Source organism: Zalophus californianus, chromosome 4 (genome assembly GCF_009762305.2).
Source record: "Zalophus californianus isolate mZalCal1 chromosome 4, mZalCal1.pri.v2, whole genome shotgun sequence".
Taxonomy (NCBI): domain Eukaryota; kingdom Metazoa; phylum Chordata; class Mammalia; order Carnivora; family Otariidae; genus Zalophus; species Zalophus californianus.
The window spans coordinates 67,851,161-67,867,042 of record NC_045598.1 but is presented as its reverse complement, the minus strand read 5'-3'; the positions used below and the strand labels follow the sequence as shown (position 1 = coordinate 67,867,042).

The 15,882-nt window shown below is 37.1% G+C and overlaps 1 pseudogene; it reads right to left on the bottom strand.

Annotated features, from left to right (window-relative positions):
* Positions 1-13,381: 13,381 nt before the first annotated feature.
* Positions 13,382-13,633, bottom strand: LOC113912180 (annotated as a pseudogene).
* Between the last annotated feature and the right edge of the window lie 2,249 nt (positions 13,634-15,882).

The window sequence follows — 15,882 nt, the reverse complement described above, 5'->3', positions numbered from 1 at the left end:
TACACTCTTTAAAAATGATCAAATATAGCCACAAAGTTGTCTTAATTAAGTCCATCACAATTGCTTTCTTTTAGGGATTTGATTTAGTCTTTTGAAAATCAGAGACACCATGATTTAGAGAAGTTCAGTCTTATTCTAAAGAGTTTCAAGTGAACTTATCTTGTAATTGTTAAACGTGTGTCTTTCCATATGTCTTTAAAAAGTTTTATGAAAGGAAATACGCTTGAAAATACCTTGTTTAAGCTCAAACTTCAAGTCACATCCAATGTGAAAAATAACCTGGTCAACATCTCTCTTATTTTTATACTCTAATCATTCTGTGCCTAACAGTATGTGTGGAAATGTGAGTAAGACCACTATGCCTGGCTTCTTGATTCTGTTTACACATTGCTAAGACTTATTTTTTTCTTCTGGAGAAGAATATCTATTCCTGTGCAGGCTTGGGTTTTACTTAGGGTTATCAGTGAAAGAGTGAATTACCCTGAAATAGAAATAGCTATTTATCAGATTATGGTTGGCTCCATATACACTGTTCTGCTCCCACTTCTCCCTCCCTCCACCCTTCGCCTTTTAAATTTACCCCAGGAATATTGTTATTTGTCAATATATTTCTCTGTTTCTAAATGCACAAAGGTGCTTGAGCATTCATCTTGGCTGCTCTTTACTCTTCCTGATGGCTTCATCTGTCCTATCTTGTTAGGATGTAACAACCATGAATGTTTTTTGAATGGGTTAAATAGCATTCAATATGCAAGGCACTGATCACTCCTAACTTGAACTTAAAGGTCTAAAGATTGTTCCATGGGAGGCTGCATAAAACAGACATAGTTTTAGGAACAATTCTATGACATTCCCATTAGTTTGGGTTCAGGTTTCATAAAACACTTGATGGAGAGTTGTTTTATTGGCGAGTCCAGGTCCTGAGGATGACAGTTCGTTTCCCTTTGTGGTGTCATGTGGTAGTCAACTTTCTATGGTAAGTCTGGAGACAAGCCAAATAAGCAAAATAAACCCACAAATTTGGGTAAATTCAAGCACACATATATTTTGGAGGGAGCAGAAGTCAAGGAGGAGATGGTGACCAATTTAAATAAAAATAGAATGGTATACAATAAGTCTCTATGTGCTTAATATAAAAGGTAAGGATGTGTATAATGTAGGTGTAAGGCTTAAAATTATCATTCATAAGAAGGAATTATTTATGTCACATCTAGAAAGAGAACACTAGCTAATATCAGCTGGTTCATAAATATGAAGTAAAGATATATTCATGCTGTGATATATTTCAACAGTTTTATAATTGCTACTATTCCACTAGCAAAAAGCACAAGTGATGTGCTTGGAAACACAAGTTAAAAGTAAAGGAACTGAAATGAATATAACATTGTATGTCAACTATATTTCAATAATTTTTTTAAGTAAAGGAAGAATACTCAGTGAATGCTTACAGTATGAGGTGGAAATTTCTGGAAATTTCAGGCATTTTGTCTTCATCTTCAGAATCACACAGATCAAACAAGGTATAAATGGCTATTTGTCTCACTTCTTTCTACCGTTTATATGTGCAAGTTCAAGACAAGAAAAAAAGATAGTGATTATGTATTTTTAATTAAATATTTTTTCTGATAAACGTGCATTACTTGGGTAGTAAAAGGAGAATATACATTTTTAAGGAGATACTGAAATGAATCCCCCATTAGCGCTTTCCCAAGGGAAAACAAGGCAGAAACATGCAATGTTTTATTCAAACATTTTTTTTTTTTTTGGCCACACACTATATTCTGTTCTTGATGTCAGAAATAACCAGTATCTCTTTCTACTGAACCCCAAGTAATTGATAATTGATGAATGCACTCATAACACTGCTAAAATATCTAACAGCTTGATATTTCAAATAATATAAGCAGTACACGGGTTAGATTTTTTTTTTTCCTCAAGGCAACATTCAACCTTGTATGGACACAGTCTTTGCAGGCTGAAGGAAGGGTTAGTAAGGACTGTCAGGGGACAGAGAGCTGCAGAAAACAGAAGCCGTGGACCCAGGGTGTCTGGAAACATCAGTGGGACACAGAGATGTGAGAAGGTCCTAAGGATTCGCTGGTAATTGACTTGGAAAGATGGGAAGTGGATAGGGGTGGGGGGGGAAGAAACAGGGAAGGACTAAATATTTCGGGTGGAGGGTGGAGTTAAGGAGGAAAACAAGGAGTCTATATAGGCATAGCTATGAAGTAGTTGGACGGGATCTGCCTTTTTCAAAGTGTTTTCTGACCCTCTTTGAAAACCAGTCCATACTGTAAATGGGGCCAGAAGTGGGTTAGGGAACATTGTAACCTCATTTCACCTTATTTAGCTATGTGCCAGAGATCTCAGCAGGTAGTGCAATTAACTCCCACTAGTTAAATGAGAAGAAAATGAGGTTACCCAGATTGACAAAACACAACTCTTGGTTCTCCTCCAAATCAGGGGAAGGAAGGCTCCTGGCTGACAGAGCTGGTTCAGCCCTGGGCAATTGCCCATTTGCCCAGGGGCTTCTGAGCTAAGGACCACACTGCTCCCCGCAACCTCACCAATAACAGTGGAAACAACCACAAATGATGACTAGAACATTGAAAGTGACGTTGAATATTGCATTCTTCCAATTTCTCTCTATGGACTTAATGCATAACCTCCATGGGGACAATATGTCTCATGGGATTTTACATCTCAGAAAATTTGAATAGGAAAGTTGTGTTTCCTAAAGCTTGAATTTTGTGAAATTATTTCCCTATTGACAGTTTATTGGGTTTCTCAGTTTAGAAATCTCAGTTAGCTCCTTTATTATTTTCACAAATTATTTTCTAATACCTGCAGTTATTTTTAGTATGTTTAAAATAACTGCCACCAGATACTGATAGAAATAACTGGGAATACTTAATGAACAAATATTTTTAGTGTTATCTAAAGTTCAAATTAAATGTCTTCAATTTGTATCTATTTTCAACTTAAATGAGTAGTTCTATTAACAATGACTGATGTTAACAAGTAAAGAAATGACATAAATGCTGAAATACACAAAAGTTCTAATCTGGGAATTTAAGAGTTCACAGCATCTCTTCATTACTGTAATCTATATGTTGACAAAGAGTTATTACTCTTAAAAAGTCATAGTTTATTTTAAGGTTATATATCACAATGATTGGATGTAGGCATGATCATCAGACTGGTGTAAATTCCTGCACTGGAAGGCCTTACCTCTGTGCCTCAGTTTCCTTATCTGCAAAATGGGTTTAATAAAAACTATACATTAGATAATTTTGTTGTGAGGATAAAATAAGTTTATAAAAAACTTCGTGATTACATAATAAATGTTGGCTATTGCTACTAGTCTATCATTATTATTATTAATTATGTAAAGTTTTAAAAACCATGTACTTCCTTTCTCCAGTATGTTTATCTATACCTTCTACTCTTTAGAAAAATATTTCTCATCTATTTTATACAGAGGCAGGGTAGTCTTACACTATATGTTCTAAAATAAATCTTCTATTTGAAATAAAATATGTTTCACGCTGCCTCAGGACGAATTGTCAAGTTGAATATCATACAGTTCTTAGCTGAACAACTGAGACAATTTCAGTTTCACCTAGTAATATTAGGTTGGGCATCTAGATTTTTGATATAAAAGAGAAACGAAGTTAACTAACAGTTAGCAAGCTAAATATTTGCCCTTTTACTTTATTTAGACTTTATAATAGTTACGTGAGTACAGCATTTCTCTATTTTACAAATACTCAACTAGAGTCTGAAAATTTCAATTACTAGGCCAAAGTAATATGGTTGATACTGTCTGAGGCCCTTCCTGATGCGTAAGGACTTCTAATTAGTTGTCCTTGGTGGTTTACTAGGTAAGAGATTCTGGATGAACGTAAGTAGGTCCGTTCAGAGCTACTTAGTGGGTTTCAGCCTTGTGTTATAGAACAGGCACCGGGCTTGGGATCTGCCAAATCTGTCATCCGCTGGGTGACCACAGCCCACAACTTAGCTTGTCGGAATTTCTGTTTCCTTACCCATAACATTCAGAACTGTCATGAGAACCAAATAAAATAGTGTCCAGAAAACACTATGCATACAATTTAAGGTATCATTATGACACGCAATGATAATTTTTTAAAGGAGTGATCGTGAAGTTGAGAGAATAAATAAAGACATCTGGTAGGGGGCTTAGAATATTATATAAAAAATTGAAGTAACTTTATTTTGGCGATTTCATTCCTTATCTCCAAAGTTCAGTTACCTGATGCCTAAAAAGCATATAAAGAGGTTTATGAAGAAATCAAAGAAAAGACAAATGTTTTAATCAACAACTCCAATCTTGGGGACCAAAGCCAAGAGATATACAGTTGATTATAAAATATATAAAAAATGCTATTTGTGTAATAACTTTCGAGCACAATACACATCAAGATAATTTATAAGAAAGGAGTTAAAGGCTGATGGTGCAATACTGTTTGGAAAAGTAGAAGACCTAAAGTTCTTACATGTTCCTTCTTAGATATCAGCACCTGTGTTATTGAAGAAGCACTGCAATAAAATGGAGCGTGCCTAGTAAGTCTCCTATTTTTGTCCCGTTGAAACAAGAAAAAAAATTCTCAAATAAATGCATGTAGATGCCAGCATTTTTCTCATAACTTGCACTGATCAACGAGAACCACCAAAAATGCTAAAAGCAATCAGCACAAACTTTGAACCACAGAGAAACAGTGATGGCTGTGTAGAGACTTCCTTTGGGGCGCATATCCTTAAGGAGGATCTGAACACTGCTACTATTAATAAGACTACAAATTGTAGCCGATTAAACCAGAAGGAGCCTTGAATGTATTTGCTGGGAATTGCTTAAGGCTTAAACACCAGGGACTTGAAACAAACTGTTCTTATCACCTTTTTCCAAACAGAGATTTAAATTTACAATGAAAGTGCCAGCACCAGCTGTACTTGAAGAAAGCACCACATGTCTCCCTAAGCCCCTAGAAAATGGAATGGAGCCCAGTTCAAGCTGGAGGTGTCACCGTGCTCTAGCCAGCTGGGTGACACCAAGCTGAAAGTGATGAGGTGCTAATTAAAGGGGATGAACAGTCTTATTGTAGGCACCTGCCAGTGGCCTCCGCAGAATCAGCGAGAGCCCTGGGCATCTCGCCCTGCCTGCGGGGCCACGGGAACCACGCATGAATTCCAGCATTTCTCATCCGGCACCTCACCTTTCATATTTTCCCCGCTGTGGTTTTAGTTGGAAACGATGACTCCTCTCGCCCCTTGCCCCTATTTACCGGTTCTCCTGAGTGATAATGATCCACATGATGCAAAGTGTTAAGCATAGACCCTTGCTGAAAGCAGAGATTAAAACAATAAAAACTAGATTAAAGTCTTGAAAAAACAAAAACAAACAAATGAAAACCCAAACTACATAAAATGCAGATGTACTGCACCTATGGGGGGAAAACATCATACCCAAACACATAAGGAATGTTCTTTTCAATCTCCCAACACAGTTTCAGGGTTGTTCCCCTCACCCTGCTCACCCCTCTTCCTGTTGGAACCACACAGTGCGATGCTCCAGCCAGAACTACATTATAGGGATGGAGCATTTAGAAATATTTGCAGCAGTCGTGGGAGCTGCTTTTCAAAGACAGAGAGCAGGACATGACCTAGAGCAGCTGAACCACTGAAATAAGAAAGAAAAAAACCCACTTTTTTCCTATTTAAAATTATTAAGATTGTTGAGTACATAGTACATTGATTATCCAATATGCATTCTTTTCATTAAATGTTCGTGTGCATCTGTTTAGTTTTTCATGTGACTAGTAAACAAACTATTGAAACTATTATCCAAATGAGGCAGGGAACATTATTTTATTGTGAACTTTAGGAGTTTGTGTGATCTAAATTTCTTCTCTATCCAAAAGACTTTTTTTTTTTTTTTTTTTTTTTTGCAGTAGTCCTAAGTCTGGACTTTGCCAGAAACTTTTTTTCTTTGTGTTATAATGCCACTTTTATTTATTTTTTTTATAATGCCACTTTTAAAGAAGTTCTTTGATAAATTGGTTGAAGTCTGTAATCACATAATTTCTATTCATTGTTCCAGTTCTGCCCTCTGTAGAAACAGAATAAACCCACCTCTGCTCATACTTGTTTCCTTCGGGGTCACACAACAATGTTATTGTCTCTGGAGATAGTAATTGTCAGTAGGAATTCTGACACTACAACCTAATAGCCTACTGTTTTCTCGGGCAAGTTCCTTACCCAGTTAGTGCCTCCATTTCCTTATCCATAACATGGTTATCATAATCCATCTCACAGGGTGGTTGTGCTTATTCTATGGTATGTCACAAGTCAAATTTAGCAAAGGGCACATGGGGTACAGAGTACTGGTTCAAGAGTAGGTCACCAGAAATGGTCAACCAATCTAGAGAACAAAAGGAAAAGCGGGTCTGTGAACACAGAAGATATATTTGATTTTGGACAAGTTGAACTGAGGTATGTGTGGGACAACCGTGGATATTTCTGGTGGGCAGCTGAAACACAAGGTCAACATTTAGGCGGTCTGGACTAAGCAGTAGACTTGAGTGTTGGTGATATAAAAATATAGTTTAATTCATGGTTGTCATGAACATAGTTTCTGAGGTCAAACTTTTGAATGAGGATAGAGTCTAAGAGAATACTTATAGTCAGAATAGGAGAGGCCAGATGAGGAACTTGAGAAAGGTAGAGGGTGACTACAGGCAAGCATATGGTCTCATACATTAAAGTAACACACTGTTACCTGAAAGAAAGTGTAATTAAAGATATTTAATGATGCACTACAAACCGGACATTTAGCAATTCTTTAAGTAGGAACTTTGTGAGATTCCAGTGGAATGAAATGGAATCCACTGTAAGGAATTAAGAGGTCATAGAAGATTTCCATCTTTCATCTAAGGAAGGTAACTGGGCAAACTATTCTTTCACTAAATTTGTCTAGTTAGAGAAGAAGGAAGGATCTTGGCACAACAAGAGGAAACACAGGTGGAAGTTTTCACTTTGGAGAGGAGAAAGGCCATTTTTCCATGGTAAATACAATTCATCTCTTTCTCCTCTTTTTGAGCACTGGAAGAATATTTGCCTTATACCTAGATTTGTAGCACTTTCCTTACTCTCCATAATTCTTTTTTCTCTCTTCCTTTCTTTCCTTCCTTCATCTCTTTCTCTCTCTCCCCCTTTCTCTTTTTCTTTCTTTCTTTCTTTCTTTCTTTCTTTCTTTCTTTCTTTCTTTCTTTCTTTCTTTCTTTCTTTCTTTCTTTCTTTCTTTTCTTTCTTTCTTTCTTTCTTTCTTTCTTTCTTTCTTTCTTTCTTTCTTTCTTTCTTTCTTTCTTTCTTTCTTTCTTTCTCTTTCTTTTTCTTTCTTTCTTTCTTTCTTTCTTTCTTTCTTTCTTTCTTTCTTTCTTTCTTTCTTTCTTTCTTTCTTCCTTCCTTCCTTCCTTCCTTCCTTCCTTCCTTCCTTCCTTTCTTTCTTTCTTTCTTTCTTTCTTTCTTTCTTTCTTTCTTTCTTTCTTTCTTTCTCTTTCTTTCTTTCTTTCTTTCTTTTCTTTCTCCTTCTTTTTATTTCCAGTGGCCCACCAATCATCTCTTCAAGTTCTCTCAGTAGTTGAGAGAACTTTTTTCTTCCTCTTCCTCTCTTTCTCCTCCTTCCCCCCTTTTCCCTCCTCCTCCTTCTTCATCTTTTTTGGTTTATGTTCTTTCTAACCATAGATTTGTTTTAAATTTAAATGCCTAGTGGGAAGACTTTTCTCAGTGAACAAGGTACATTTGGAACTAGTTCTCCAACGTCGACATAGCTAGGATTCTCTAACATCGGTGGTGAGTCTGGAAGTACATGGCTTTTGTGACCCAACTCCCCCTTCCTACACTGTGATCAAGACTCTCTTCCCTACACAGCTTGTAATAGTCTTAAAATTTTTCTAAACAACCTGCTCCAGGAAAGCCACTCTTAATGCAAGCTGATGCTTGAATTGATGACAATTTGATATCCCTACACTTGTTTCCTCTTCTATTCATTTGATCTCCTTGCCCCAGTCTCTACCCCTTACTGCTGTCCTGGTCTTTTATACATCTCTGCCCATCTCCTCTCATAGATTATCCTTTCCAGCGTGACAGCTCCCTGTGGTTTTTCTCCTTAAGAAAGATGAAATCATTTCCAGAATTATTAAAGATCACAACATTCTTTTCCCACAGTCCACGAAAGGATGGCAATTAGACTAAAATTGGCCAAATTTTTATTTCAATAAATAGAAAAATAGAGATTCCTAATTCCCTTTCATAAAATATTCTAAAATATGCATAAATGCTTTTAAAATCTTTGGAGAAACATCACATATTTATCGCTTAAAAGCCAGTTGTTACCTTTCAACAAAAATATTAGGCGATGAAGAAAGAGAAAGAGATGTCAGGACATGGACCATAGTCATGGAAACCGTGATGGTCAACCTGTGCTCGGGGGAGGGGCTGATTATGCACACATATTTTTTAGCTAAGTTCCCATACCCAGGTAAAACAATCATAACCATCTTAGACATACTTTGAAATATAATAGCGATGAATATGACATGAGTATATTTTTATGCACATAAGTATATTTTTCAAAACTCTTCAGGCACAAACTTTTTTCAAACAGAAGTTTAACATTTTATCATATCCTTATTGACTTTGAAGTACAACACTGATGTCAGTGAGTTCTAAAAAACTAAAGAAATAGAACACTAAAGTCTTAGAAACCTAAGAACCCAGCACCCCTACTTTGATTGGTTTGAAGCCCCGGGTCCTCAGTGCAGCAATCACATGCCACCTAACAAGGTGTTTTGTTAGAGATGATTAGGAACCGTGCAGGTGGCAGCATCTATCTTTGTCAAAGTTACAATCTTTCTCACTGTTACTTGAATCTACATAAAATAATGATGAAAAGTGTTCATCATACTCAAAACTCAATCTCAAACAAAATGACCAGTAATTGAAAAAACAAAGGTAATTGGCCATGAATGATGGAAGGAATTTCACTAAGGATCTTACTGACTGAAAGAAGTTCAATAACTTTAAAACACTGGAAATATTTTAAGCACCACAAGCCTTAATGTGAGACTGTTGGTAAGGAAAATTTAAAAGAGTTCTTGATAGTAGAGCATCACACAGTGATTTAACTATACTCTATAATTTCTAAAATGGACTGCATTTGCTGAACTGACCAGCAATCCCTCCCCTTATCCAATAGCCACTTCATGCTCATTAAATGGCATAGGCATGCTTTTCTTAACAAAGTGTCAAGTTTATTGAATGTGCAAGACTCTATAGGTACAAAAGGAAACATTTTCTCTCCAATTACTGCCTTTAAGCATATTATGTCAGATTCATTTATTCATCCATTTAAACTATTTATTGCCTATCTACTATGTGATCAAATACTATTTTAGGCCCCTTAGATTATGCAAGTGGAAATAAAACAAAACAGACACAGTAACCCTGCCTTCTCAGAGCTTAAATTTTAGTAGGGGAGACAGACAAGAAATGTAGTAGATCTTTACCTGCTTCAGAACTCAGACATATTCCATAGTTTGTTGCTTTTACATGTATTAGACATGTCACTTTCAGCTAGTAAAAAGTACAGTTCTGCGCAAGCCAAAATGTTTCTTTCACATCCAATTCAAAGCTCCTTTCTCTTCCCCAGCTCAAGCCTGCCCACGCCAGGACCTCCACAAGGGACAGGAGACCTAGCCTCTTCCTTCTACCTCCTCGCTCTCCCTTCTCCTCCCATCACTACGTCATCAAACTAAGAAGCCTGGGTGGTTTTTCTCAGAGCCCTCTTACCACCTTCAGTTCCATGTACCAGGGGGGAGAGTTGCCTAAGCGTTTCAGCAACACTAGAGAGAGGTGTCTGTCTCCTCTTCAGGAGGGGATCTAAACAAATGGTTTGTTTTCTGAAGTTCTTTGCTTGACTTGAAGTGGGGAGAAAGCACAGCCCTCGCTCAATGGAAGGAAGATGCCACAGTGCTACTCCTGACAGGCCTCAGTCTTTCCTTTACAAAGCATTTTTTGCTTTCTAATTAATCTTACAATGTTAAGGTGGGGGTGGGTGATGGTATAAAGGTCATAGAACCATTTTTGCTATCTGTTAGCAAGGCCTTCCTGCATGGTGTAGTGCGGTGCTGTCCAGTGGAAATACAGTGCAAACCACATACGTAATTTTAAATCTTCTGGGAGCCACATTTAAAAAATAAAAAAAGAAGAAGTGAAATTAATTTTACTATTACATTTTATTTATCCACATAGATCCAAAATTGTATTTCAATGAATAATTAATACAAAAATATTAATGAGATAGTTCCTATTCTTTTTTCCATACCATGTCTTTGAACACTAGTGTGTATTCTATACTTACGGTACATCTCAGTTCAACTAGCCACATTCCAAGCGCTCCATAGGCTCATGTACCTAGTACCTACCATGGTGGACAACAACGGGCTAGTGCCTCCCTTGAAAGTGGGGTACCATTTTTTGTTCTTGCCTTTTGGATCGCCGTCAATACTCTGGGGCAATTAGATAGGTCAATTGAGCATTCTGAACCTACACAAATCTTTCTTGCCCACCATGCCATTCCCTCTGCCACTCCTCACATGCTCCACATCCCCATTTCCTCCTTCTCCACTCTCCCTGTGTCTGCTCTGCCTACAGTGATCACATAACACATGCACTGGGCTCCTCATCGTAAAGAGGATTTTCATAAAATGGCTGGGAAGTTAATGAGTGGTCTCAGATGGACCCCCTTGGCCTCATTTCCCTTCTTTCCTCCCTCCCTACTGTTTTTACTCTCTCTTTCTTCCTAAAGTATTTATTATGTTAATTATAAGCTTAGTAAAATATTGCCAACTTGCAGTGTGGATGGGGAAAGACAGGCAAAGAAAAATGAAAGCTTCCTAATATTGTACTAAAATTTCATTTCCTGTCCTAAAATGTTATTACAGTACAATTTTGTTTAGGGTTGGGGGTTAGCAATGTAGGAAACTACCAGGACACACAACAAGAAATATTGAGACTAAAGATTAGACTCAAAATTTGTCTTAGGTTAATAGATTTTCCAAGTTTTTGTTAGCTTTTTTTTTTTCCTAAAATGAGCAGATAGGTTATATGACATATTGAAAGAAAAAACATGGAAAGTTGAGGGGAAAAAAAAGACATCTAATAATTTTCCCAGATAAAAATAATATGGTTTCTTTTCTTCTTTGTTTATCTGATTTTTATTTTTTGTTTGTTTTGAGATCCTTTTCTAATTTACATATAAGTCATGACACTCTAATGTCAAAGTAAAGGAGATTTGAATTACATTTCTCTACATCAGTAAGAGGCTTCAAAAAATAATAGTTATTTAGTATGTTCAGGAAAAAGTTATTGACTATAATTTGAGGGTTAAAGATTGAAGAGTAAATACTCAAGGCTTCCAAAGCTGAGTTTTGACAGGAATTTAAATGATCTTTAGCCAAATAGTAAAAGAGCCAATATCCTGAAGGACATGATTGTAGAAATACCTTAGATTATTTCTTCTCTCAGAATTACTATTTTAACTATGAAAAGTTAAGAAGCTGCCTTTAAAATGCAATATAAAATGTAGGTCTTATCCAGTTATGAAAAATAAAGATCTCCTTGTGTTGCTGCAAGTAAAGTACCTGGAGAACATCCAATTAGGGCAATTATATTCTGCCTATATACATTTTTCTTAGCAATTTTAATTTGATTCAGGCTTAAAACTCTTTCTATTCAACAACTATTTACAACTGGATGAGGTGAAGCATTTCATTTGTTGGTGGAGTGATTTCCATAAATATGACAGTGAAATGTTCTGAAACCCTTCAATATTAACATATCTTGCAAAAGAAATACATTACTTAATCATTAAATAGGATACTAATGAGTCTTTATTAAACTTCCGAGATAAACATTGTATTGACATCTAGTGGCTATAGAGGCTGATAACAGATATACTATATTAAAAGCACATGGAGTATTAATGTTTTCCATTTAAAATTTTCTTAAATGAAAAATGGGCCAACTATACCTAATACTGAATAATGCTGAGGTATTGATAAGAAAGTATAAAATTTATCTGTGTTGATACGTTAAAAGCCAGGGATGGATCCGGGATGGTCTGAAAAAGAATCATATCACAGTTGCTCAAGAAATAGGAAAAACACCTAGATACTTGGTAATAGGTGTACTAAGGCACATCAACAGTAACACCTAAGTAACAACTAAGGCACAACAACAACCGTTACAGAGCTCCTCCCATGTCCCAGCCCTGCAATGTGGTTAACAGGTATTCTCTCACTTAGATTTCGGAAATATCCTCCAAATGAGATAAATCTTACACCTCTATGTTACTAATGAGGAAACAGACCATGAGGGGTTAAATTGCTTGCTGAAGTCACAAGTGAAGTCAGGATTTGAAACCAATCTATCCGCTTCCCAAATCCAAACTCAGAGAAACCACACTTCTATTAATACCCAACTCTACATGCTAATGACTCCCTTTAAAATTAACAAGTTAAAAATAATCATATTAATCATTTAACTCACTTTTTAAAAAACCCATTCTGTGATTTTGTGATAACCGAATCGTGCTTATTGATTCTTGAACCATTATTATTCTTGAGTGTTACTTTGAGTTTGTTTCTACATCCGGCATTGACGTTCATAATCATGTGACACGTGTGCAGTGAATAACTTTGAAACGAAGTGCATCCAGAAAGAAGATAGGTTTCTTCTCACTGGTATAGATTCTTTGACTTAAGAAAGTTGTTTCTTTTCCTCTGAAAGAAGACTTCTTTGAAAAGCTGTCATAGAAAAATGTCATGGCAAGAAGTAAATTTAGAGGAGGGAGTTGAGAGATACGAGGTAGTGGTGACCTGCTAAATGAGAATGCAGAACTTGAAAGAGGGTAATGGAGACAAGAAAGGGCAGAGGGAGGCCAGGAAGAAGCTGAGTGTAGGATCTGACGAGACGGGAAATGGTGGGTGGCAGCGGTGGGGGACAGAAAGAGGGATAACAATGGGTTTTACAAAGCTCAGTTCAAGTCGGAAACAGGCCCTTAGGTGGAAGGCAAAGGACATCCCTTCCTTCTACAGTTTTTTATGTAAGTGTATAATCTGCATAATCTGACAGAGAATAGAACACAGACATAGATGTACATATATATATATATATATATTAAGGATCCAAATGCACTTTATTTCTTCAATCATGCCATATTTTAATGGGTGCACAGTGCTTTTATTTGGCATCAATTATGGGTTGGTTTTGAAACAATTCAGTATTACACCAGCTGCGCAGATTACTGGTCTCTCCATTCCTTTGGGGTGCCTCTGCTAATAGGGGACAGGTTCCATTCTACTCCAGTTTGTGTTGCTGTATATGCCCACACAGCAACACAGAAAGTGTCTCCACTAGCGAATACAGCATTACCATATTTGTCATGGAAATCAGGAGTCCGTTTCTGGTGGCTCTGCCTTGCCATTGTTTGCTGAATGCTTTGAAGTCAGAGACAACTTAGGGCATTTTTGGCCATGGGAAACATCCTGAAGCTGGAGACAGAACAGTGTGGCTACAGCGGCTGGTTTGCTACAGCTTCGTGCTAAGTCCCCTCGCCCAGACGTAGATATATATAACTCTCAGTTCGATGTATTCCTTCGCAGCCCTTTGGATGATCCTGACTCAGTGTTACCAGTGGGAGTCTGGATGGAATGAGTTGAGGAAAGGAAGAAGAACAGGGGTGAGGACCAATTGTGTTTCTAAGGATTACAGTAATTCTAGGAAATCTAGAGAGGCTCTTGGTCATCCCCATTGTGGAACAGTCCTCTGCACGCATCCATTTGGTATACAAGCATTTAGGAAGTATCGCTATCAATTCCCAAGGCAGACGCTCCTCCAGATCTATAATTCTGAGGTTCGCTTGGAACCAAAGGAGGCTCTGGGAAAGAGAATAGGGAGACAATTGGATAGGATGTGTTTAAGAAACACACTGACGAGGTGTTCAAAATGAGCAAAGAAATAACAAGAAGTCTGACAGTAGCGTTTTGTACAGGAAAACAATGAGCATTTTGGGACGAGACAGACAGAAAACTGCAGTCTGAAACAGAGAAGTCCACTCTAATGAGATAAAAAATCACGAAGAGTCTTAACTTCGGTCTTGGGTGAAGATTGAAGAAAGGAGTAGAGCCTGCCTGTGGGTTTTCAGATAACGAGAAAGAAATGGGTAACGCTGAAAAGGAAATGTTTTCGTGCTTAAACTGGCAATGAGATACCAAAGATAGCTAAAGATAGGAAATTGGATAAGAACTGAAAACTCAGAAGGATCACAGTTGATCTGTAGTAGTTTGGGGGATGAAAAAGTATAAAGGGAAAATAAGAAAGAAGTTGAGAGCAGATGAGAGGCTGTAAGTGAGTTTGCCAGAAGCATGGAGCACTGTGATGTGATCCTTCTCAAAAGACAGCAGATCAAGGAGCTGTGTGCCTGAAATCAACAGCAAGATGGAGAAGCATTTTTTTTTTAACCATGTATAAGAGAAGACATCGGTGTCTCTTTGGACCAAATTAGAGAAAACTGAGGCAGAAACCCTTGAGAGCTGTGTTTCCCAAATTTGGCTGCATGTTAGAATCTCCTGGAGAGCTTAGAGAAATCCCTTGATGCTTACGTTGCGCCCCACACCAAGAAATCAGAGTGTGTGGGGTAGGAGCCACGCCTCTGCATTTTTTTAAAGATCGGCAGGTGATTCCAATTTGCAGCAAAGTGTGAAAACCACTTATTTATAGAGCATGCCCTGAACGTTTGGAGGGAATTTGAAGAGCAGATGGTGAGTGAGTTGGTTAAAAAAGAATGACCAAAATCATCTCGTGATATGGAAGTGTGCGTTATTAATGACCCGCACACATCATAACACTAGCCACTCACTGGATTGTGCTTGTTTTCTTGACCTCTCACTTCTACCGAGGTTCCCTGACAGTTTATTTTTGTTATCGTGATGCATTGAATTTTCTCTTACTATCTCAGTATATTAACATACTGAGCACACAAATTACAGAACTTTGTATGTCAATTGAAAAATGAAAAATGCTAGGTTGATGAAAACTTGGCATAAATTAGTCACAACATATTCAAAAAATGCAGGTTGAATGCTGAGCTGCACACAGGATATGCATAAAAATCTGATGCAGTGATTATTTTGTTCACCGGGTATTGGATTTATGCCATCGTCCTTTAAATATTAACAACTTATGAGGTATTGGAAATGCTTCTATCCAAATTTGTGAGGTGACTCCAAGTCACAGAGTTTGCTCCGCTTTGGTTTTGCTTTTTTAAAAACACAGTTCGTGTGCATTTTTGTCATAGAAAACTTCTTTTCTCACGAGAAGTCAACCCTTAGCAAAACATCCTGAAAAATGGCGTGCATCTTATTTTTCTTCTTTGATTAGGCTTGCTTAATTCTGTATTATCTGCCTTTGCTTTGATGCCAAACAAGATTAAATTTTCAAGTATAGTATGCTAAATTTATAATGTGAATTTAAAACAAAATTACTTATAAGAAACCAACATCAGCACCTAGGGACAAGGCTGAGCTATTAGCATAATTTACACCAGTAAAGATATTCTACCCTAATTATTTGTGGCCAATTATCAATTACTGGTCAATGCTAGAATCATTCACCGTAATTATTTCCCTAAGGAATCTTCCCTGGATATAATGGAAAGTTTCATCATATTTCTTTTCTTAGCAAAACAATTTTTATTTTTTTCTACAAGATTTTCCATCTATGAGAAAACCAAATCTAAATCTT